The following is a 27476-nucleotide window of genomic DNA, read 5'->3' on the forward strand; positions in this document are numbered from 1 at the left end:
ACTTAATTTGTAGTTAGTAAAAGACATGACATCAATAACACACACAGCATTACTTAATGTGTAATTAGTAATAAACATGACAGCAATAATACACACAGTATCACTTAATTTGTAAATAGACATGACAGCAATAATACATACAGCATCACTTAATTTGTAATTAGTAATAGACGTGGCAGCAATAATACACACAGCATTACTTAATTTGTAATTAGTAACAGACGTGACAGCAATAATACACACAGCATCACTTAATTTGTAGTTAGTAATAACCATGACAGCACTAATACACACAGCATCACTTAATTTGTAGTAAGTAATAGGCATGACAGCAATAATACACACAGCATCACTTAATTTGTAGTTAGTAATAGATGTGACAACAATAATACACACATCACTTAATTTATAATTAGTAATAGATGTGACAGCAATAATACACACAGCATTACTTAATTTGGAAATAGTAATAGACATGACAGCAATAATACACACAGCATCACTTAATTTATAATTAGTAATAGACGTGACAGCAATAATACACACAGCATTACTTAATTTGTAATTAGTAATAGACATGACAGCAATAATACACACAGCATCACTTAATTTATAATTAGTAATACATATCACAGCAATAATACACACAGCATCACTTAATTTGTAGTTAGTAATAACCATGACAGCGCTAATATACACAGCATCACTTACTTTGTAGTTAGTAATAACCATGACAGCACTAATACACACAGCATCACTTAATTTGTAGTTAGTAATAGACATGACAGCAATAATACACACAGCATCACTTAATTTGTAATTAGTAATAGATGTGACAGCAATAATACACAAAGCATAACTTAATTTGTAATTAGTAATAGACGTGAAGCAATAATAAATGCACCATCACTTAATTTGTAATTAGTAATAGACACAACAGCAATAATACACACAACATCACTTAATTTATAATTAGAAATAGACAAGACAGCAATAATAGACAAAGCATCACTTAATTTGTAATTAGTAATAGATGTGACAGCAATAATACAGACAGCATCACTTAATTTGTAATTAGTAATAGACGTGAAAGCAATAATACACACACCATCACTTAATTTGTAATCAGTAATAGATATGACAGCAATAATACACACAGCAACACTTAATTTGTAGTTAGTAATAACCATGACAGCACTAATGCACACAGCATCACTTAATTTGTAATTAGAAATAGACATGACAGCAATAATAGACACAGCATCACTTAATTTGTAGTTAGTAATAACCATGACAGAGCTAATACACACAGCATCACTTACTTTGTAGTTAGTAATAACCATGACAGCAATAATACACACAGCATCACTTAATTTGTAGTTAGTAATAGGCATGACAGCAATAATACACACAGCATCACTTAATTTGTAATTAGTAATAGACATGACAGCAATAATACACACAGCATCACTTAATTTATAATTAGTAATAGACATGAAAGCAATAATAAACACAGTATCACTTAATTTGTAATTAGTAATAGATGTGACAGCAATAATACACACAGCATCACTTAATTTGTAATTAGTAATAGATATGACAGCAATAATACACACAGCATCACTTAATTTGTAGTTAGTAATAACCATGACAGCAATAATACACACAGCATCACTTAATTTGTAATTAGTAACAGACATGACAGCAATAATACACACAGCATCACTTAATTTGTAATTAGTAATACATATGACAGAAATAATACACACAGCATCACTTAAATTGTAGTTACTAATGACCATGACAGCGCTAATACACACAGCATCACTTAATTTATAATTAGTAATAACCATGACAGCAATAATACACACAGCATTACTTAATTTGTAATTAGTAATAGGCATGACAGCAATAATACACACAGCATCACTTAATTTGTAATTAGTAATAGACGTGACAACAATAATACACACATCACTTAATTTATAATTAGTAATAGAAGTGACAGCAATAATACACACAGCATTACTTAATTTGGAAATAGTAATAGACATGACAGGAATAATACACACAGCATCACTTAATTTGTAATTAGTAATAGACATCACAGCAATAATACACACAGCATCATTTAATTTGTAATTCGTAATAGACATGACAGCAATAATACACACAGCATCACTTAATTTGTAATTAGTAATAGACATGAGAGTAATAATACACACAGCATCACTTAATTTGTAGTTAGTAATACACATGACAGCAATAATACATACAGCATCACTTAATTTCTAGTTAGTAATAACCACGAGAGCACTAATACACACAGCATCACTTAATTTGTAATTAGTAATAGACATGGCAGCAATAATACACACAGCATCACTTAATTTGTAATTAGTAACAGACATGACAGCAATAATACTTACAGCATCACTTAATTTGTAGTTAGTAATACCCATGACAGCACTAATACACACAGCATCACTTAATTTTTAGTAAGTAATAGGCATGACAGCAATAATACACACACCATCACTTAATTTGTAATTAGTAACAGATGTGACAGCAATAATACACACAGCATCACTTAATTTGTAGTTAGTAATAACCATGACAGCACTAATACACACAGCATCACTTAATTTTTAGTAAGTAATAGGCATGACAGCAATAATACACACAGCATCACTTAATTTGTAATTAGTAATAGATGTGACAACAATAATACACACATCACTTAATTTATAATTAGTAATAGATGTGACAGCAATAATACACACAGCATTACTTAATTTGGAAATAGTAATAGACATGACAGCAATAATACACACAGCATCACTTAATTTATAATTAGTAATAGACGTGACAGCAATAATACACACAGCATTACTTAATTTGTAATTAGTAATAGACATGACAGCAATAATACACACAGCATCACTTAATTTATAATTAGTAATACATATCACAGCAATAATACACACAGCATCACTTAATTTGTAGTTAGTAATAACCATGACAGCGCTAATATACACAGCATCACTTACTTTGTAGTTAGTAATAACCATGACAGCACTAATACACACAGCATCACTTAATTTGTAGTTAGTAATAGACATGACAGCAATAATACACACAGCATCACTTAATTTGTAATTAGTAATAGATGTGACAGCAATAATACACAAAGCATCACTTAATTTGTAATTAGTAATAGACGTGAAGCAATAATAAATGCACCATCACTTAATTTGTAATTAGTAATAGACATAACAGCAATAATACACACAGCATCACTTAATTTATAATTAGAAATAGACAAGACAGCAATAATAGACAAAGCATCACTTAATTTGTAATTAGTAATAGATGTGACAGCAATAATACAGACAGCATCACTTAATTTGTAATTAGTAATAGATATGACAGCAATAATACACACAGCAACACTTAATTTGTAGTTAGTAATAACCATGACAGCACTAATGCACACAGCATCACTTAATTTGTAATTAGTAATAGACATGACAGCAATAATAGACACAGCATCACTTAATTTGTAATTAGTAATACATATCGTAGCAATAATACACACAGCATCACTTAATTTGTAGTTAGTAATAACCATGACAGAGCTAATACACACAGCATCACTTACTTTGTAGTTAGTAATAACCATGACAGCAATAATACACACAGCATCACTTAATTTGTAGTTAGTAATAGGCATGACAGCAATAATACACACAGCATCACTTAATTTGTAATTAGTAATAGACGTGACAACAATAATACACACATCACTTAATTTATAATTAGTAATAGACGTGACAGCAATAATACACACAGCATTACTTAATTTGGAAATAGTAATAGACATGACAGGAATAATACACACAGCATCACTTAATTTATAATTAGTAATAGACGTGACAGCAATAATACACACAGCATTACGTAATTTGTAATTAGTAATAGACATGACAGCAATAATGCACACAGCATCACTTAATTTGTAAATAGTAATAGCTGTGACAGCAATAACACACACAGCATCACTTAATTTGTAATTAGTAATAGACGTGAAGCAATAAAAAATGCACCGTCACTTAATTTGTAATTAGTAATAGACATCACAGCAATAATACACACAGCATCACTTAATTTGTAATTAGTAATAGACATAACAGCAATAATACACACAGCATCATTTAATTTGTAATTAGTAATAGACATGACAGCAATAATACATACAGCATCACTTAATTTATAATTAGTAAAAGATGTAACAACAATAATACACACAGCATCACTTAATTTGTAATTAGTAATAGACATGAGAGTAATAATAGACACAGCATCACTTAATTTGTAATTAGTAATAGACAAAACAGCAATAATACACACAGCATCACGTAATTTATGATTAGTAAGAGACGTGACAGCAATAATACACACATCATCACTTAATTTGTAATTAGTAATAGACATTACAGCAATAATACACACAGCATCACTTAATTTGTAATTAGTAATATACATGACAGCAATAATACAATCAACATCACTTAATTTGTAATTAATAATAGACGAGACAGCAAAAATGCACACAGCATCTCTTAATTTGTATTTAGTAATAGACATGACAGCAATAATACACAAATCACTTAATATGTAATTAATAATAGATGTGACAGCAATAATGCACACAGCATCACTTAATTTGTAATTAGTAATAGACGTGAAGCAATAATAAATGCACCATCACTTAATTTGTAATTAGTAATAGACACAACAGCAATAATACACACAGCATTACTTAATTTATAATTAGTCATAGACAAGACAGCAATAATAGACAAAGCATCACTTAATTTGTAAGTAGTAATAGACGTGACAGCAATAATACACACAGCATCACTTAATTTGTAATTAGTAATAGACGTGAAAGCAATAATACACACACCATCACTTAATTTGTAATCAGTAATAGATATGACAGAAATAATACACACAGCAACACTTAATTTGTAGTTAGTAATAACCATGACAACACTAATGCACACAGCATCACTTAATTTGTAATTAGTAATAGACATGACAGCAATAATAGACACAGCATCACTTAATTTGTAGTTAGTAATAACCATGACAGAGCTAATACACACAGCATCACTTACTTTGTAGTAAGTAATAATCATGACAGGACTAATGCACACAGCATCACTTAATTTGTAATTAGTAATAGACATGACAACAATAATACACACAGCATCACTTAATTTGTAGTTAGTAATAAACATGACAGGAATAATACATACAGCATCACTTAATTTATAATTAGTAATAGACGTGACAACAATAATACACACAGCATCACTTAATTTGTAATTAGTAATAGACAGGACAGCAATAATACATACAGCATCACTTAATTTGTAATTAGTAATACATATTGCAGCAATAATACACACAGCATCGCTTAATTTGTAGTTAGTAATAACCATGACAGCACTAATACACACAGCATCACTTAATTTGAAATTAGTAATAGACATGACAGCAATAATACACACAGCATCATTTAATTTGTAATTAGTAATAGACATGGCAGCAATAATACACACAGCATCACTTAATTTGTAGTTAGTAATAGACATGACAGCAATAATACATACAGCATCACTTGATTTATAATTAGTAATAGATGTGACAACAATAATACACACAGCATCACTTAATTTGTAATTAGTAATAGACATGACAGCAATAATACACACAGCACCACTTAATTTATAATTAGTAATAGAAGTGACAGCAATAATACACACAGCATCATTTAATTTGTAATTAGTAATAGACATGACAGCAATAATGCACACAGCATCACGTAATTTATGATTAGTAATAGACGTGACAGCAATAATACACACATCATCACTTAATTTGTAATTAGTAATAGACGTGAAGCAATAATACACACACCATTACTTTATTTGCAATTAGTAATAGACATTACAGCAATAATACACACAGCATCACTTAATTTGTAATTAGTAATATACATGACAGCAATAATACAATCAACATCACTTAATTTGTAATTAGTAACAGGCATGTCAGCAATAATACACACAGCATCACTTAATTTATAATTAATAATAGACATGACAGCAATAATACACACAGTATCACTTAACTTGTAGTTAGCAATAGACGTGACAGCAGTAATGCACACAGCATCTCTTAATTTGTAGTTAGTAATAGACATGACAGCAATAATGCACACAGCATCACTTAATTTGTAATTTGTAATAGATGTGACAGCAATAATACACACAGCATCACTTAATTTGTAATTAGTAATAGACATGAAGCAACAATAAATGCACCATCACTTAATTTGTAATTAGTAATAGGCATGAAAGCAATAATACACACAGTATCACTTATTTTGCAATTAGTAATAGACAAGACAGCAATAATAGACACAGCATCACTTAATTTGTACTTAGTAATAGACGTGACAGCAATAATACACACAGCATCACTTAATTTGTAATTAGTAATAGACGTGAAAGCAATAATACACACACCATCACTTAATTTGTAATCAGTAATAGACATGATAGCAATAATACACACAGCAATACTTAATTTGTAGTCAGTAATAACCATGACAGCACTAATGCACACATCATCACTTAATTTGTAATTAGTAATAGACATGACAGCAATAATAGACACAGCATCACTTAATTTGTAATTAGTAATACACATGGCAGGAATAATACATGCAGCATCACTTAATTTGTAATTAGTAATAGACATGACAGCAATAATACACACAGCATCACTTAATTTGTAGTTAGTAAAAGACATGACAGCAATCATACACAGATCATCACAATTTGTAATTAGTAAAAGACATGACAGCAATAATACACAAAGCATCACTTAATATGTAATTATTAATAGACATGATAGCAATAATAGACACAGGATCACTTAATTTGTAATTAGTAATAGACGTGACAGCAATAATACACAGAGCATCACTTAATTTGTAATTAGTAATAGACTTGACAGCAATAATAGACACACCACTTAATTTTTAATTAGTAATAGACATGACAGAAATAATACAGACAGCATCACTTAATTTATAGTTAGTAATAGACATGACAGCAATAATACACACATCATCACAATTTGTAATTAGTAAAAGACATGACAGCAATAATACACAAAGCATCATTTAAATTGTAATTATTAATAGACTGACAGCAATAATAGACACATGATCACTTAATTTGTAATTAGTAATAGACGTGACAGCAATAATACACACAGCATCACTTAATTTGTAATTAGTAATACACATGGCAGCAATAATACACACATCATCACTGAATTTGTAATTAGTAATAGACATGACAGCAATAATACACACAGCATCACGTAATTTGCAGTTAGTAATAGACATGACAGCAATAATACACACCATCACTTAATCTGTAATTAGTAATACACAGGACAGCAAAAATACATAGAGCATCACTTAGTTTGTAATTAGTAATAGACATGACAGCAATAATAAACACAGCATCACTTAATTTGTAATTAGTAATAGACATGACAGCAATAATACGCACAGCATCACTTAATTTGAAATTAGTAATAAACATGACAGCAATAATACTCACAGCAACACTTAATTTGTAAATAGTAATAGACATGACAGCAATAATACATACAGCATCACTTAATTTGTAGTTAGTAATAGACATGACAGCAATAATACATACAGCATCACATAATTTGTAGTTAGTAATAACCATGACAGCACTAATACACAAAGCATCACTTAATTTGTAATTAGTAATAGACATGGCAGCAATAATACACACAGCATCACTTAATTTGTAATTAGTAACAGACATGACAGCAATAATACACACAGCATCACTTAATTTGTAGTTAGTAATAACCATGACAGCACTAATACACACAGCATCACTTAATTTGCAGTAAGTAATAGGCATGACAGCAATAATACACACAGCATCACTTAACTTGTAATTAGTAATAGACGTGACAACAATAATATACACATCACTTAATTTTTAAGTAGTAATAGATGTGACAGCAATAATACACGCAGCATTACTTAATTTGGAAATAGTAATAGACATGACAGCAATAATACACACAGCATCACTTAATTTATAATTAGTAATAGACGTGACAGCAATAATACACACAGCATTACTTAATTTGTAATTAGTAATAGACATGACAGCAATAATACACACAGCATCACTTAATTTATAATTAGTAATACATATCGCAGCAATAATACACACAGCATCACTTAATTTGTAGTTAGTAATAACCATGTCAGCACTAATACACACAGCATCACTTACGTTGTAGTTAGTAATAACCATGACAGCACTAATACACACAGCATCACTTAATTTGTAGTTAGTAATAGACATGACAGCAATAATACACACAGCATCACTTAATTTATAATTAGTAATAGACAAGACAGCAATAATAGACACAGCATCACTTAATTTGTAATTAGTAATAGACGTGACAGCAATAATACACACAGCATCACTTAATTTGTAATTAGTAATAGACGTGAAAGCAATAATACACACACCATCACTTAATTTATAATCAGTAATAGATATGACAGTAATAATACACACAGCGACACTTAATTTGTAGTTATTAATAACCATGAGAGCACTAATACACACAGCATCACTTAATTTGTAATTAGTAATAGACATGACAGCAATAATACACACAGCATCACTTAATTTGTAATTAGTAATAGACGTGAAAGCAATAATACACACAGTATCACTTAATTTGTAGTTAGTAATAACCATGACAGCGCTAATATACACAGCATCACTTACTTTGTAAGTAGTAATAGGCGTGACAGCAATAATACACACAGCATCAGTTAATTTGTAATTAGTAATAGACGTGAAAGCAATAATACACACACCATCACTTAATTTGTAATTAGTAATAGACATGACAGCAATAATACACACAGCAACACTTAATTTGCAGTTAGTAATAACCATGACAGCACTAATAAATGCACACATCACTTAATTTGTAATTAGTAATAGACATGACAGCAATAATAGACACAGCATCACTTAATTTGTAATTAGTAATACATAAGACAGCAATAATACACACAGCATCACTTAATTTGTAGTTAGTAATAATCATGACAGGACTAATACACACAGCATCACTTAATTTGTTATTAGTAATAGACATGACAACAATAATACACACAGCATCACTTAATTTGTAGTTAGTAATAAACATGACAGCAATAATACATACAGCATCACTTAATTTATAATTAGTAATAGACGTGACAACAATAATACACACAGCATCACTTAATTTGTAATTAGTAATAGACATGACAGCAATAATACACACAGCATCACTTAATTTGTAATTAGTAATACATATTGCAGCAATAATACACACAGCATCACTTAATATGTAGTTAGTAATAACCATGACAGCACTAATACACACAGCATCACTTAATTTGAAATTAGTAATAGACATGACAGCAATAATACACACAGCATCATTTAATTTGTAATTAATAATAGACATGGCAGCAATAATACACACAGCATCACTTAATTTGTAGTTAGTAATAGACATGACAGCAATAATACATACAGCATCACTTGATTTATAATTAGTAATAGATGTGACAACAATAATACACACAGCATCACTTAATTTGTAATTAGTAATAGACATGACAGCAATAATGCACACAGCATCACGTAATTTATGATTAGTAATAGATGTGACAGCAATAATACACACATCATCACTTAATTTGTAATTAGTAATAGACATTACAGCAATAATACACACATCATCACTTAATTTGTAATTAGTAATAGACATTACAGCAATAATACACACAGCATCACTTAATTTGTAATTAGTAATATACATGACAGCAATAATACACAGCATCACTTAATTTGTAATTAGTAATAGACGTGTCAGCAATAATACACACATCACTTAATTTATAATTAATAATAGACATGACAGCAATAATACACACAGCATCACTTAAATTGTAGTTAGTAATAGGCGTGACAGCAGTAATGCACCCAGCGTTTCTTAATTTGTAGTTAGTAATAGACATGACAGCAATAATACACAGCATCACTTAATTTGTAATTTGTAATAGATGTGACAGCAATAATACACACACCATCACTTAATTTGTAATTAGTAATAGACATGAAGCAATAATAAATGCACCATCACTTAATTTGTAATTAGTAATAGCCATGAAAGCAATAATACACACAGTATCACTTATTTTGCAATTAGTAATAGACAAGACAGCAATAATAGACACAGCATCACTTAATTTGTAATTAGTAATAGGCGTGACAGCAATAATACACACAGCATCACTTAATTTGTAATTAGTAATAGACGTGAAAGCAATAATACACACACCATCACTTAATTTGTAATCAGTAATAGACATGATAGCCATAATACACACAGCAACACTTAATTTGTAGTAATAACCATGACAGCACTAATGCACACATCATCGCTTAATTTGTAATTAGTAATAGACATGACAGCAATAATAGACACAGCATCACTTAATTTGTAATTAGTAATACACATGGCCGGAATAATACACAGCATCACTTAATTTGTAATTAGTAATAGACATTACAGCAATAATACACACAGCATCACTTAATTTGTAGTTAGCAACAGACATGACAGCAATCATACACAGATCATCACAATTTGTAATTAGTAAAAGACATGACAGCAATAATACACAAAGCATCACTTAATTTGTAATTATTAATAGAAATGACAGCAATAATAGACACAGGATCACTTAATTTGTAATTAGTAATAGACGTGACAGCAATAATACACAGAGCATCACTTAATTTGTAATTAGTAATAGACTTGACAGCAATAATAGACACACCACTTAATTTTTAATTAGTAATAGACATGACAGAAATAATACAGACAGCATCACTTAATTTGTAGTTAGTAATAGACATGACAGCAATAATACACACATCATCACAATTTGTAATTAGTAAAAGACATGACAGCAATAATGCACAAAGCATCATTTAAATTGTAATTATTAATAGACTGACAGCAATAATAGACACATGATCACTTAATTTGTAATTAGTAATAGATGACAGCAATAATACACACAGCATCACTTAATTTGTAATTAGTAATACACATGGCAGCAATAATACACACATCACTTAATTTGAAATTAGTAATAGACATGACAGCAATAATACACACAGCATCACGTAATTTGCAGTTAGTAATAGACATGACAGCAATAATACACACCATCCTTAATCTGTAATTTGTAATACACAGGACAGCAAAAATACACACAGCATCACTTAGTTTGTAATTAGTAATAGACATGACAGCAATAATAACCACAGCATCACTTAATTTGTAATTAGTAATAGACATGACAGCAATAATGCACACAGCATCACTTAATTTGAAATTAGTAATAAACATGACAGCAATAATACACACAGCATCACTTAATTTGTAGTTAGTAATAGACATGACAGCAATAATACATACAGCATCACTTAATTTATAATTAGTAATAGACGTGACAACAATAATACTCACAGCATCACTTATTTTGTAATTAGTAATAGACATGACAGCAATAATACACAGCATCACTTAATTTATAAGTAATAGATGTGACAGCATACACACAGCATAATTTAATTTGTAATTAGTAATAGACGTGAAGCAATAATAAATGCACCATCACTTAATTTGTAATTAGTAATAGACATGACAGCAATAATACACACAGTATCACATAATTTGTAATTAGTAATAGACAAGACAGTAATAATAGACACTGCATCACTTAATTTGTAATTAGTAATAGACGTGACAGCAATAATACACACAGCATCACTTAATTTGTAATTAGTAATAGACATGAAAGCAATAATACACACACCATAACTTAATTTGTAATCAGTAATAGACATGACAGCAATAATACACACAGCATCACTTAATTTATAATTAGTAATAGACATGACAGCAATAATACACATAGCATCACTTAACTTGTAATTAGTAATAGACGTGACAACAATAATATACACATCACTTAATTTTTAAGTAGTAATAGATGTGACAGCAATAATACACGCAGCATTACTTAATTTGGAAATAGTAATAGACATGACAGCAATAATACACACAGCATCACTTAATTTATAATTAGTAATAGACGTGACAGCAATAATACACACAGCATTACTTAATTTGTAATTAGTAATAGACATGACAGCAATAATACACACAGCATCACTTAATTTATAATTAGTAATACATATCGCAGCAATAATACACACAGCATCACTTAATTTGTAGTTAGTAATAACCATGTCAGCGCTAATACACACAGCAACACTTACGTTGTAGTTAGTAATAACCATGACAGCACTAATACACACAGCATCACTTAATTTGTAGTTAGTAATAGACATGACAGCAATAATACACACAGCATCACTTAATTTATAATTAGTAATAGACAAGACAGCAATAATACACACAGCATCACTTAATTTGTAATTAGTAATAGGCGTGACAGCAATAATACACACAGCATCACTTAATTTGTAATTAGTAATAGACGTGAAAGCAATAATACACACACCATCACTTAATTTATAATCAGTAATAGATATGACAGTAATAATACACACAGCGACACTTAATTTGTAGTTATTAATAACCATGAGAGCACTAATACACACAGCATCACTTAATTTGTAATTAGTAATAGACATGACAGCAATAATACACACAGCATCACTTAATTTGTAATTAGTAATAGACGTGAAAGCAATAATACACACAGTATCACTTAATTTGCAATTAGTAATAGACAAGACAGCAATAATAGACAAAGCATCACTTAATTTGTAAGTAGTAATAGACGTGACAGCAATAATACACACAGCATCACTTAATCTGTAATTAGTAATAGATGTGAAAGCAATAATACACACACCATCACTTAATTTGTAATCGGTAGAAGACATGACAGGAAATATACACACAGCAACACTTAATTTGTAGTTAGTAATAACCATGACAACACTAATGCACACAACATCGCTTAATTTGTAATTAGTAATAGACATGACAGCAATAATAGACACAGCATCACTTAATTTGTAATTAGTAATACATATTGCAGCAATAATACACACAGCATCACTTAATTTGTAGTAAGTAATAATCATGACAGGACTAATGCACACAGCATCACTTAATTTGTAATTAGTAATAGACATGACAACAATAATACACACAGCATCACTTAATTTGTAGTTAGTAATAAACATGACAGCAATAATACATACAGCATCACTTAATTTATAATTAGTAATAGACGTGACAACAATAATACACACAGCATCACTTAATTTGTAATTAGTAATAGACATGACAGCAATAATACACACAGCATCACTTAATTTGTAATTAGTAATACATATTGCAGCAATAATACACACAGCATCACTTAATATGTAGTTAGTAATAACCATGACAGCACTAATACACACAGCATCACTTAATTTGAAATTAGTAATAGACATGACAGCAATAATACACACAGCATCATTTAATTTGTAATTAATAATAGACATGGCAGCAATAATACACACAGCATCACTTAATTTGTAGTTAGTAATAGACATGACAGCAATAATACATACAGCATCACTTGATTTATAATTAGTAATAGATGTGACAACAATAATACACACAGCATCACTTAATTTGTAATTAGTAATAGACATGACAGCAATAATGCACACAGCATCACGTAATTTATGATTAGTAATAGATGTGACAGCAATAATACACACATCATCACTTAATTTGTAATTAGTAATAGACGTGAAGCAATAATACACACACCATTACTTAATTTGTAATTAGTAATAGACATTACAGCAATAATACACACAGCATCACTTAATTTGTAATTAGTAATATTCATGACAGCAATAATAGACGCAGCATCCCTTAATTTGTAATTAGTAATAGACGTGTCAGCAATAATACACACATCACTTAATTTATAATTAATAATAGACATGACAGCAATAATACACACAGTATCACTTAACTTGTAGTTAGCAATAGACGTGACAGCAGTAATGCACACAGCATCTCTTAATTTGTAGTTAGTAATAGACATGACAGCAATAATGCACACAGCATCACTTAATTTGTAATTTGTAATAGATGTGACAGCAATAATACACACACCATCACTTAATTTGTAATTAGTAATAGACATGAAGCAATAATAAATGCACCATCACTTAATTTGTAATTAGTAATAGCCATGAAAGCAATAATACACACAGTATCACTTATTTTGCAATTAGTAATAGACAAGACAGCAATAATAGACACAGCATCACTTAATTTGTACTTAGTAATAGACGTGACAGCAATAATACACACAGCATCACTTAATTTGTAATTAGTAATAGACGTGAAAGCAATAATACACACACCATCACTTAATTTGTAATCAGTAATAGACATGATAGCCATAATACACACAGCAACACTTAATTTGTAGTCAGTAATAACCATGACAGCACTAATGCACACATCATCGCAATTTGTAATTAGTAATAGACATGACAGCAATAATAGACACAGCATCACTTAATTTGTAATTAGTAATACACATGGCGGAATAATACACAGCATCACTTAATTTGTAATTAGTAATAGACATTACAGCAATAATACACACAGCATCACTTAATTTGTAGTTAGTAAAAGACATGACAGCAATCATACACAGATCATCACAATTTGTAATTAGTAAAGACATGACAGCAATAATACACAAAGCATCACTTAATTTGTAATTATTAATAGAAATGACAGCAATAATAGACACAGGATCACTTAATTTGTAATTAGTAATAGACGTGACAGCAATAATACACAGAGCATCACTTAATTTGTAATTAGTAATAGACTTGACAGCAATAATAGACACACCACTTAATTTTTAATTAGTAATAGACATGACAGAAATAATACAGACAGCATCACTTAATTTGTAGTTAGTAATAGACATGACAGCAATAATACACACATCATCACAATTTGTAATTAGTAAAAGACATGACAGCAATAATGCACAAAGCATCATTTAAATTGTAATTATTAATAGACTGACAGCAATAATAGACACATGATCACTTAATTTGTAATTAGTAATAGACGTGACAGCAATAATACACACAGCATCACTTAATTTGTAATTAGTAATACACATGGCAGCAATAATACACACATCATCACTTAATTTGAAATTAGTAATAGACATGACAGCAATAATACACACAGCATCACGTAATTTGCAGTTAGTAATAGACATGACAGCAATAATACACACCATCACTTAATCTGTAATTTGTAATACACAGGACAGCAAAAATACACACAGCATCACTTAGTTTGTAATTAGTAATAGACATGACAGCAATAATAACCACAGCATCACTTAATTTGTAATTAGTAATAGACATGACAGCAATAATGCACACAGCATCACTTAATTTGAAATTAGTAATAAACATGACAGCAATAATACACACAGCATCACTTAATTTGTAGTTAGTAATAGACATGACAGCAATAATACATACAGCATCACTTAATTTATAATTAGTAATAGACGTGACAACAATAATACTCACAGCATCACTTATTTTGTAATTAGTAATAGACATGACAGCAATAATACACACAGCATCACTTAATTTATAAGTAATAGATGTGACAGCAGTAATACACACAGCATAATTTAATTTGTAATTAGTAATAGACGTGAAGCAATAATAAATGCACCATCACTTAATTTGTAATTAGTAATAGACATGACAGCAATAATACACACAGTATCACATAATTTGTAATTAGTAATAGACAAGACAGTAATAATAGACACTGCATCACTTAATTTGTAATTAGTAATAGACGTGACAGCAATAATACACACAGCATCACTTAATTTGTAATTAGTAATAGACATGAAAGCAATAATACACACACCATAACTTAATTTGTAATCAGTAATAGACATGACAGCAATAATACACACAGCATCACTTAATTTATAATTAGTAATAGACATGACAGCAATAATACACATAGCATCACTTAATTTGTAATTGGTAATAGACATGACAGCAATAATACACAAAGCATCACTTAATATGTAATTATTAATAGACATGATAGCAATAATAGACACAGGATCACTTAATTTGTAATTAGTAATAGACGTGACAGCAATAATACACAGAGCATCACTTAATTTGTAATTAGTAATAGACTTGACAGCAATAATAGACACACCACTTAATTTTTAATTAGTAATAGACATGACAGAAATAATACAGACAGCATCACTTAATTTATAGTTAGTAATAGACATGACAGCAATAATACACACATCATCACAATTTGTAATTAGTAAAAGACATGACAGCAATAATACACAAAGCATCATTTAAATTGTAATTATTAATAGACTTACAGCAGTAATAGACACATGATCACTTAATTTGTAATTAGTAATAGACGTGACAGCAATAATACACACAGCATCACTTAATTTGTAATTAGTAATACACATGGCAGCAATAATACACACATCATCACTTAATTTGTAATTAGTAATAGACATGACAGCAATAATACACACAGCATCACGTAATTTGCAGTTAGTAATAGACATGACAGCAATAATACACACCATCACTTAATCTGTAATTAGTAATACACAGGACAGCAAAAATACACAGAGCATCCCTTAGTTTGTAATTAGTAATAGACATGACAGCAATAATAAACACAGCATCACTTAATTTGTAATTAGTAATAGACATGACAGCAATATCGCACAGCATCACTTAATTTGAAATTAGTAATAAACATGACAGCAATAATACACACAGCAACACTTAATTTGTAAATAGTAATAGACATGACAGCAATAATACATACAGCATCACTTAATTTGTAGTTAATAATAGACATGACAGCAATAATACATACAGCATCACATAATTTGTAGTTAGTAATAACCATGACAGCACTAATACACACAGCATCACTTAATTTGTAATTAGTAATAGACATGGCAGCAATAATACACACAGCATCACTTAATTTGTAATTAGTAACAGACATGACAGCAATAATACACACCGCATCACTTAATTTGTAGTTAGTAATAACCATGACAGCACTAATACACACAGCATCACTTAATTTGCAGTAAGTAATAGGCATGACAGCAATAATACACACAGCATCACTTAACTTGTAATTAGTAATAGACGTGACAACAATAATACACACATCACTTAATTTTTAAGTAGTAATAGATGTGACAGCAATAATACACGCAGCATTACTTAATTTAGAAATAGTAATAGACATGACAGCAATAATACACACAGCATCACTTAATTTATAATTAGTAATAGACGTGACAGCAATAATACACACAGCATTACTTAATTTGTAATTAGTAATAGACATGACAGCAATAATACACACAGCATCACTTAATTTATAATTAGTAATACATATCGCAGCAATAATACACACAGCATCACTTAATTTGTAGTTAGTAATAACCATGTCAGCACTAATACACACAGCATCACTTACGTTGTAGTTAGTAATAACCATGACAGCACTAATACACACAGCATCACTTAATTTGTAGTTAGTAACAGACATGACAGCAATAATACACACAGCATCACTTAATTTATAATTAGTAATAGACAAGACAGCAATAATAGACACAGCATCACTTAATTTGTAATTAGTAATAGACGTGACAGCAATAATACACACAGCATCACTTAATTTGTAATTAGTAATAGACGTGAAAGCAATAATACACACACCATCACTTAATTTATAATCAGTAAAAGATATGACAGTAATAATACACACAGCGACACTTAATTTGTAGTTATTAATAACCATGAGAGCACTAATACACACAGCATCACTTAATTTGTAATTAGTAATAGACATGACAGCAATAATACACACAGCATCACTTAATTTGTAATTAGTAATAGACGTGAAAGCAATAATACACACAGTATCACTTAATTTGCAATTAGTAATAGACAAGACAGCAATAATAGACAAAGCATCACTTAATTTGTAAGTAGTAATAGACGTGACAGCAATAATACACACAGCATCAGTTAATTTGTAATTAGTAATAGACGTGAAAGCAATAATACACACACCATCACTTAATTTGTAATCGGTAGTAGACATGACAGCAAATATACACACAGCAACACTTAATTTGCAGTTAGTAATAACCATGACAGCACTAATGCACACAACATCACTTAATTTGTAATTAGTAATAGACATGACAGCAATAATAGACACAGCATCACTTAATTTGTAATTAGTAATACATATTGCAGCAATAATACACACAGCATCACTTAATTTGTAGTTAGTAATAATCATGACAGGACTAATACACACAGCATCACTTAATTTGTTATTAGTAATAGACATGACAACAATAATACACACAGCATCACTTAATTTGTAGTTAGTAATAAACATGACAGCAATAATACATACAGCATCACTTAATTTATAATTAGTAATAGACGTGACAACAATAATACACACAGCATCACTTAATTTGTAATTAGTAATAGACATGACAGCAATAATACACACAGCATCACTTAATTTGTAATTAGTAATACATATTGCAGCAATAATACACACAGCATCGCTTAATTTGTAGTTAGTAATAACCATGACAGCACTAATACACACAGCATCACTTAATTTGAAATTAGTAATAGACATGACAGCAATAATACACACAGCATCATTTAATTTGTAATTAATAATAGACATGGCAGCAATAATACACACAGCATCACTTAATTTGTAGTTAGTAATAGACATGACAGCAATAATACATACAGCATCACTTGATTTATAATTAGTAATAGATGTGACAACAATAATACACACAGCATCACTTAATTTGTAATTAGTAATAGACATGACAGCAATAATGCACACAGCATCACGTAATTTATGATTAGTAATAGATGTGACAGCAATAATACACACATCATCACTTAATTTGTAATTAGTAATAGACGTGAAGCAATAATACACACACCATTACTTAATTTGTAATTAGTAATAGACATTACAGCAATAATACACACAGCATCACTTAATTTGTAATTAGTAATATTCATGACAGCAATAATAGACGCAGCATCCCTTAATTTGTAATTAGTAATAGACGTGTCAGCAATAATACACACATCACTTAATTTATAATTAATAATAGACATGACAGCTATAATACACACAGTATCACTTAAATTGTAGTTAGTAATAGACGTGACAGCAGTAATGCACCCAGCGTTTCTTAATTTGTAGTTAGTAATAGACATGACAGCAATAATGCACACAGCATCACTTAATTTGTAATTTGTAATAGATGTGACAGCAATAATACACACACCATCACTTAATTTGTAATTAGTAATAGACATGAAGCAATAATAAATGCACCATCACTTAATTTGTAATTAGTAATAGCCATGAAAGCAATAATACACACAGTATCACTTATTTTGCAATTAGTAATAGACAAGACAGCAATAATAGACACAGCATCACTTAATTTGTACTTAGTAATAGACGTGACAGCAATAATACACACAGCATCACTTAATTTGTAATTAGTAATAGACGTGAAAGCAATAATACACACACCATCACTTAATTTGTAATCAGTAATAGACATGATAGTCATAATACACACAGCAACACTTAATTTGTAGTCAGTAATAACCATGACAGCACTAATGCACACATCATCGCTTAATTTGTAATTAGTAATAGACATGACAGCAATAATAGACACAGCATCACTTAATTTGTAATTAGTAATACACATGGCCGGAATAATACACGCAGCATCACTTAATTTGTAATTAGTAATAGACATTACAGCAATAATACACACAGCATCACTTAATTTGTAGTTAGTAAAAGACATGACAGCAATCATACACAGATCATCACAATTTGTAATTAGTAAAAGACATGACAGCAATAATACACAAAGCATCACTTAATTTGTAATTATTAATAGAAATGACAGCAATAATAGACACAGGATCACTTAATTTGTAATTAGTAATAGACGTGACAGCAATAATACACAGAGCATCACTTAATTTGTAATTAGTAATAGACTTGACAGCAATAATAGACACACCACTTAATTTTTAATTAGTAATAGACATGACAGAAATAATACAGACAGCATCACTTAATTTGTAGTTAGTAATAGACATGACAGCAATAATACACACATCATCACAATTTGTAATTAGTAAAGACATGACAGCAATAATGCACAAAGCATCATTTAAATTGTAATTATTAATAGACTGACAGCAATAATAGACACATGATCACTTAATTTGTAATTAGTAATAGACGTGACAGCAATAATACACACAGCATCACTTAATTTGTAATTAGTAATACACATGGCAGCAATAATACACACATCATCACTTAATTTGAAATTAGTAATAGACATGACAGCAATAATACACACAGCATCACGTAATTTGCAGTTAGTAATAGACATGACAGCAATAATACACACCATCACTTAATCTGTAATTAGTAATACACAGGACAGCAAAAATACACACAGCATCACTTAGTTTGTAATTAGTAATAGACATGACAGCAATAATAAACACAGCATCACTTAATTTGTAATTAGTAATAGACATGACAGCAATAATGCACACAGCATCACTTAATTTGAAATTAGTAATAAACATGACAGCAATAATACACACAGCATCACTTAATTTGTAGTTAGTAATAGACATGACAGCAATAATACATACAGCATCACTTAATTTATAATTAGTAATAGACGTGACAACAATAATACTCACAGCATCACTTATTTTGTAATTAGTAATAGACATGACAGCAATAATACACACAGCATCACTTAATTTATAAGTAATAGATGTGACAGCAGTAATACACACAGCATAATTTAATTTGTAATTAGTAATAGACGTGAAGCAATAATAAATGCACCATCACTTAATTTGTAATTAGTAATAGACATGACAGCAATAATACACACAGTATCACATAATTTGTAATTAGTAATAGACAAGACAGTAATAATAGACACTGCATCACTTAATTTGTAATTAGTAATAGACATGACAGCAATAATACACACAGCATCACTTAATTTATAATTAGTAATAGACATGACAGCAATAATACATAGCATCACTTAATTTGTAATTGGTAATAGACATGACAGCAATAATACATACAGCATCACTTAATTTATAATTAGTAATAGACGTACCAGCAATAATACACACGGCATCACTTAATTTCAAATTAGTAATAGACATGACAGCAATAATACACACAGCATCACTTAATTTATAATTAGTAATAAACATGACAGCAATAATACACACATCATCACTTAATTTGTAATTAGTAATAGATGTGAAGCAATAATACACACACCATTACTTAATTTGTAATTAGTAATAGGCATGACAGCAATAATACACACAGCATTATTTAATTTGTAATTAGTAATAGACATGACAGCATTAATAGACACAGCATCACTTAATTTGTTATTAGTAATAGACGTGACAGCAATAATACTCACAGCATCACTTAATTTGTAATTAGTAATAGATGTGACAGGAATAATACACACAGTATCACTTAACTTGTAGTTAGTAGTAGACATGACAGCAATAACGCACACAGCATCTCTTAATTTGTAGTTAGTAATAGACATGACAGCAATAATGCACACAGCATCACTTAATTTGTAATTAGTAATAGACATGACAGTAATAATACACAGGTCACTTAATTTGTAATTAGTAATACACATGTCAGCAATAATACACACACCATCACTTAATTTGTAATCAGTAATAGACATGACAGCAATAATACACACAGCAACACTTAATTTGTAGTTAGTAATAACCATGACAGCACTAATGCACACAACATCGCTTAATTTGTAATTAGTAATAGACATGACAGCAATAATAGACACAGCATCACTTAATTTTTAATTAGTAATACATATCACAGCAATAATACACACAGCATCACTTCATTTGTAGTTAGTAATAACCATGACAGCACTAATACACACAGCATCGCTTAATTTGTAATTAGTAATAGACATGACAGCAGTAATACACACAGCATCACATAATTTGTAGTTAGTAATAGACATGACAGCAATAATACATACAGCATCACTTAATTTATAATTAGTAATGGACGTGACAACAAAAATACACACAGCATCACTTAATTTGTAATTAGTAATAGACATGGCAGCAACAATACACACAGCATCACTTAATTTATAATTAGTAAAAGACGTGACAGCAATAATACACACAGCATCACTTAATTTATAATTAGTAATAGACATGACAGCAATAATACACACAGCATCACTTAATTTATAATTAGTAATAGACATGACAGCAATAATACACACATCATCACTTAATTTGTAATTAGTAATAGATGTGAAGCTATAATACACACACCATTACCTAATTTGTGATTAGTAATAGGCATGACAGCAATAATACACACAGCATCATTTAATTTGTTATTAGTAATAGACGTGACAGCAATGATACACACAGCATCACTTAATTTGTAGTTAATAATAGATGTGACAGCAATAATACACACAGTATCACTTAACTTATAGTTTGTAGTAGATGTGACAGCAATAACGCACACAGCATCTCTTAATTTGTATTTAGTAATAGACATGACAGCAATAATGCACACAGCATCACTTAATTTGTAATTAGTAATAGACGTGACAGTAATAATACACAGGTCACTTAATTTGTAATTAGTAATACACATGACAGCAATAATACACACACCATCACTTAATTTGTAATCAGTAATAGACATGACAGCAATAATACACACAGCAACACTTAATTTGTACTTAGTAATAACCATGACAGCACTAATACACACAGCATCGCTTAATTTGTAATTAGTAATAGACATGACAGCAGTAATACACACAGCATCACTTAATTTGAAATTAGTAATACATATTGCAGCAATAATACACACAGCATCACTTAATTTGTAGTTAGTAATAACCATGACAGCACTAATACACACAGCATCGCTTAGTTTGTAATTAGTAATAGACATGACAGCAGTAATACACACAGCATCCCTTAATTTGTAGTTAGTAATAGACATGACTGCAATAATACATACAGCATCACTTAATTTATAATTAGTAATAGACGTGACAACCAAAATACATACAGCATCACTTAATTTGTAATTAGAAAAAATCCAAAAAGCACACAAAACTGGACACTGCTGATACCTCAAAACCTCCTTGTTTATTAAAACAACAAACAGCAAACATAAGATGAGCGCTTTCGGGCCACTGCCCTTCATCAGACAAAGCATCTCACACAAACTAAACATTTAAAAATGCATATTATCCAATGGGAAGCTAGTAAAAAACCCGCCTATTCTTAAGGGCGGGCTTCATGGGAATGACATCATTGAGTCCCGGGCTCCTATGTGCCATTAACTCAATAATCCATCTGGATTCGGCTAACTCAGTTAGTTGTTTGATATCACCCCCTCTATTACCCAACTTCACATTTACTATCACCCTGAATTTAAAACTATGCGTAGGGTTAACTTCCAAGTGTCTAAACAGTGCATTACGTGTGTCCCCATTCCTGATGGATGAAAGGTGCTGTAGAATCCTCACTTTAAACATGCAGTTGGTCTTGCCTACATAAAAGCATGTGCAGGACTGGCACTCTGCCAGATAAACCACATCAGTGGTCCTGCATGTAGCTCTTCCCTTTAGATCAAATAGCCTGCCTGTCAATGGGTGCTTAAAAACATTCCTACTGTCAATGTGATCGCACGCCTTACAAAACCCACAAGGAAAAGTACCCTGTGTCATGATCAAATTGCTCATGGTGGTGATAACCTTATCCTTACATAACAAGTCTTTCAAGTTCTTATTTCTCTTATACCTAAAGATAGGTTTATTTCCTACAATACTCTTCAAGTTGACATCACTAGTCAGGATGTTCCAATTCCTGCGGATGAGATCACATACATCTCTTATATTACTGCCATAAGTCAACGTTAACCTAGGGTCACCCTCATTAACCCTGCTGTGTTGACCACCTGTATGCGCTTCAGTAGCCTTCAGCCACGGTTTATATCTGTTCCTTCTGTAACCTTTGCTGCTTTCCACCACATTATCCACCATATTACTATCATAACCCCTAGCATGAAAACAATCCCTCAAAGTATCCACTTCCTTTTCAAAAAGTGTATCATCTTCTACAACCGCGGAGGTTAGTGCACAAGGGTCCAATACATCTCCTGGGCCTTTAACCAACCTGCGGGATGTTCCGTTGTGTAATGAGACCTCTGTTCCTCACATGAGGGACTCTGCCGCTATCGTAGATCCACTGTTCATTGATTCTGTACGAGAGTCCGTTGATTTGGCTCTTGACACGGATACTGTTGATAAAGGGGCTTCTGTTCAACTGTCAACATGACAGCAATAATACACACAGCAACACTTAATTTGTACTTAGTAATAACCATGACAGCACTAATGCACACAACATCGCTTAATTTGTAATTAGTAATAGACATGACAGCAGTAATACACACAGCATCACTTAATTTGTAATTAGTAATACATATTGCAGCAATAATACACACAGCAACACTTAATTTGTAGTTAGTAATAACCATGACAGCACTAATGCACACAGCATCGCTTAATTTGTAATTAGTAATAGACATGACAGCAATAATAGACACAGCATCGCTTAATTTGTAATTAGTAATACATATCGCAGCAATAATACACACAGCATCACTTAATTTGTAGTTAGTAATAACCATGTCAGCGCTAATACACACAGCATCACTTACGTTGTAGTTAGTAATAACCATGACAGCACTAATACACACAGCATCACTTAATTTGTAGTTAGTAATAGACATGACAGCAATAATACACACAGCATCACTTAATTTATAATTAGTAATAGACAAGACAGCAATAATAGACACAGCATCACTTAATTTGTAATTAGTAATAGACGTGACAGCAATAATACACACAGCATCACTTAATTTGTAATTAGTAATAGACGTGAAAGCAATAATACACACACCATCACTTAATTTATAATCAGTAATAGATATGACAGTAATAATACACACAGCGATACTTAATTTGTAGTTATTAATAACCATGAGAGCACTAATACACACAGCATCACTTAATTTGTAATTAGTAATAGACATGACAGCAATAATACACACAGCATCACTTAATTTGTAATTAGTAATAGACGTGAAAGCAATAATACACACAGTATCACTTAATTTGCAATTAGTAATAGACAAGACAGCAATAATAGACAAAGCATCACTTAATTTGTAAGTAGTAATAGACGTGACAGCAATAATACACACAGCATCAGTTAATTTGTAATTAGTAATAGACGTGAAAGCAATAATACACACACCATCACTTAATTTGTAATCGGTAGTAGACATGACAGCAAATATACACACAGCAACACTTAATTTGCAGTTAGTAATAACCATGACAGCACTAATGCACACAACATCACTTAATTTGTAATTAGTAATAGACATGACAGCAATAATAGACACAGCATCACTTAATTTGTAATTAGTAATACATATTGCAGCAATAATACACACAGCATCACTTAATTTGTAGTTAGTAATAATCATGACAGGACTAATACACACAGCATCACTTAATTTGTTATTAGTAATAGACATGACAACAATAATACACACAGCATCACTTAATTTGTAGTTAGTAATAAACATGACAGCAATAATACATACAGCATCACTTAATTTATAATTAGTAATAGACGTGACAACAATAATACACACAGCATCACTTAATTTGTAATTAGTAATAGACATGACAGCAATAATACACACAGCATCACTTAATTTGTAATTAGTAATACATATTGCAGCAATAATACACACAGCATCACTTAATTTGTAGTTAGTAATAACCATGACAGCACTAATACACACAGCATCACTTAATTTGAAATTAGTAATAGACATGACAGCAATAATACACACAGCATCATTTAATTTGTAATTAATAATAGACATGGCAGCAATAATACACACAGCATCACTTAATTTGTAGTTAGTAATAGACATGACAGCAATAATACATACAGCATCACTTGATTTATAATTAGTAATAGATGTGACAACAATAATACACACAGCATCACTTAATTTGTAATTAGTAATAGACATGACAGCAATAATGCACACAGCATCACGTAATTTATGATTAGTAATAGACGTGACAGCAATAATACACACATCATCACTTAATTTGTAATTAGTAATAGACGTGAAGCAATAATACACACACCATTACTTAATTTGTAATTAGTAATAGACATTACAGCAATAATACACACAGCATCACTTAATTTGTAATTAGTTATATTCATGACAGCAATAATAGACGCAGCATCCCTTAATTTGTAATTAGTAATAGACGTGTCAGCAATAATACACACATCACTTAATTTATAATTAATAATAGACATGACAGCAATAATACACACAGTATCACTTAAATTGTAGTTAGTAATAGACGTGACAGCAGTAATGCACCCAGCGTTTCTTAATTTGTAGTTAGTAATAGACATGACAGCAATAATGCACACAGCATCACTTAATTTGTAATTTGTAATAGATGTGACAGCAATAATACACACACCATCACTTAATTTGTAATTAGTAATAGACATGAAGCAATAATAAATGCACCATCACTTAATTTGTAATTAGTAATAGCCATGAAAGCAATAATACACACAGTATCACTTATTTTGCAATTAGTAATAGACAAGACAGCAATAATAGACACAGCATCACTTAATTTGTACTTAGTAATAGACGTGACAGCAATAATACACACAGCATCACTTAATTTGTAATTAGTAATAGACGTGAAAGCAATAATACACACACCATCACTTAATTTGTAATCAGTAATAGAC

Source organism: Protopterus annectens, chromosome 16.part0 (genome assembly GCF_019279795.1).
Source record: "Protopterus annectens isolate FY-2018-M chromosome 16.part0, PAN1.0, whole genome shotgun sequence".
NCBI lineage: Eukaryota > Metazoa > Chordata > Ceratodontiformes > Protopteridae > Protopterus > Protopterus annectens.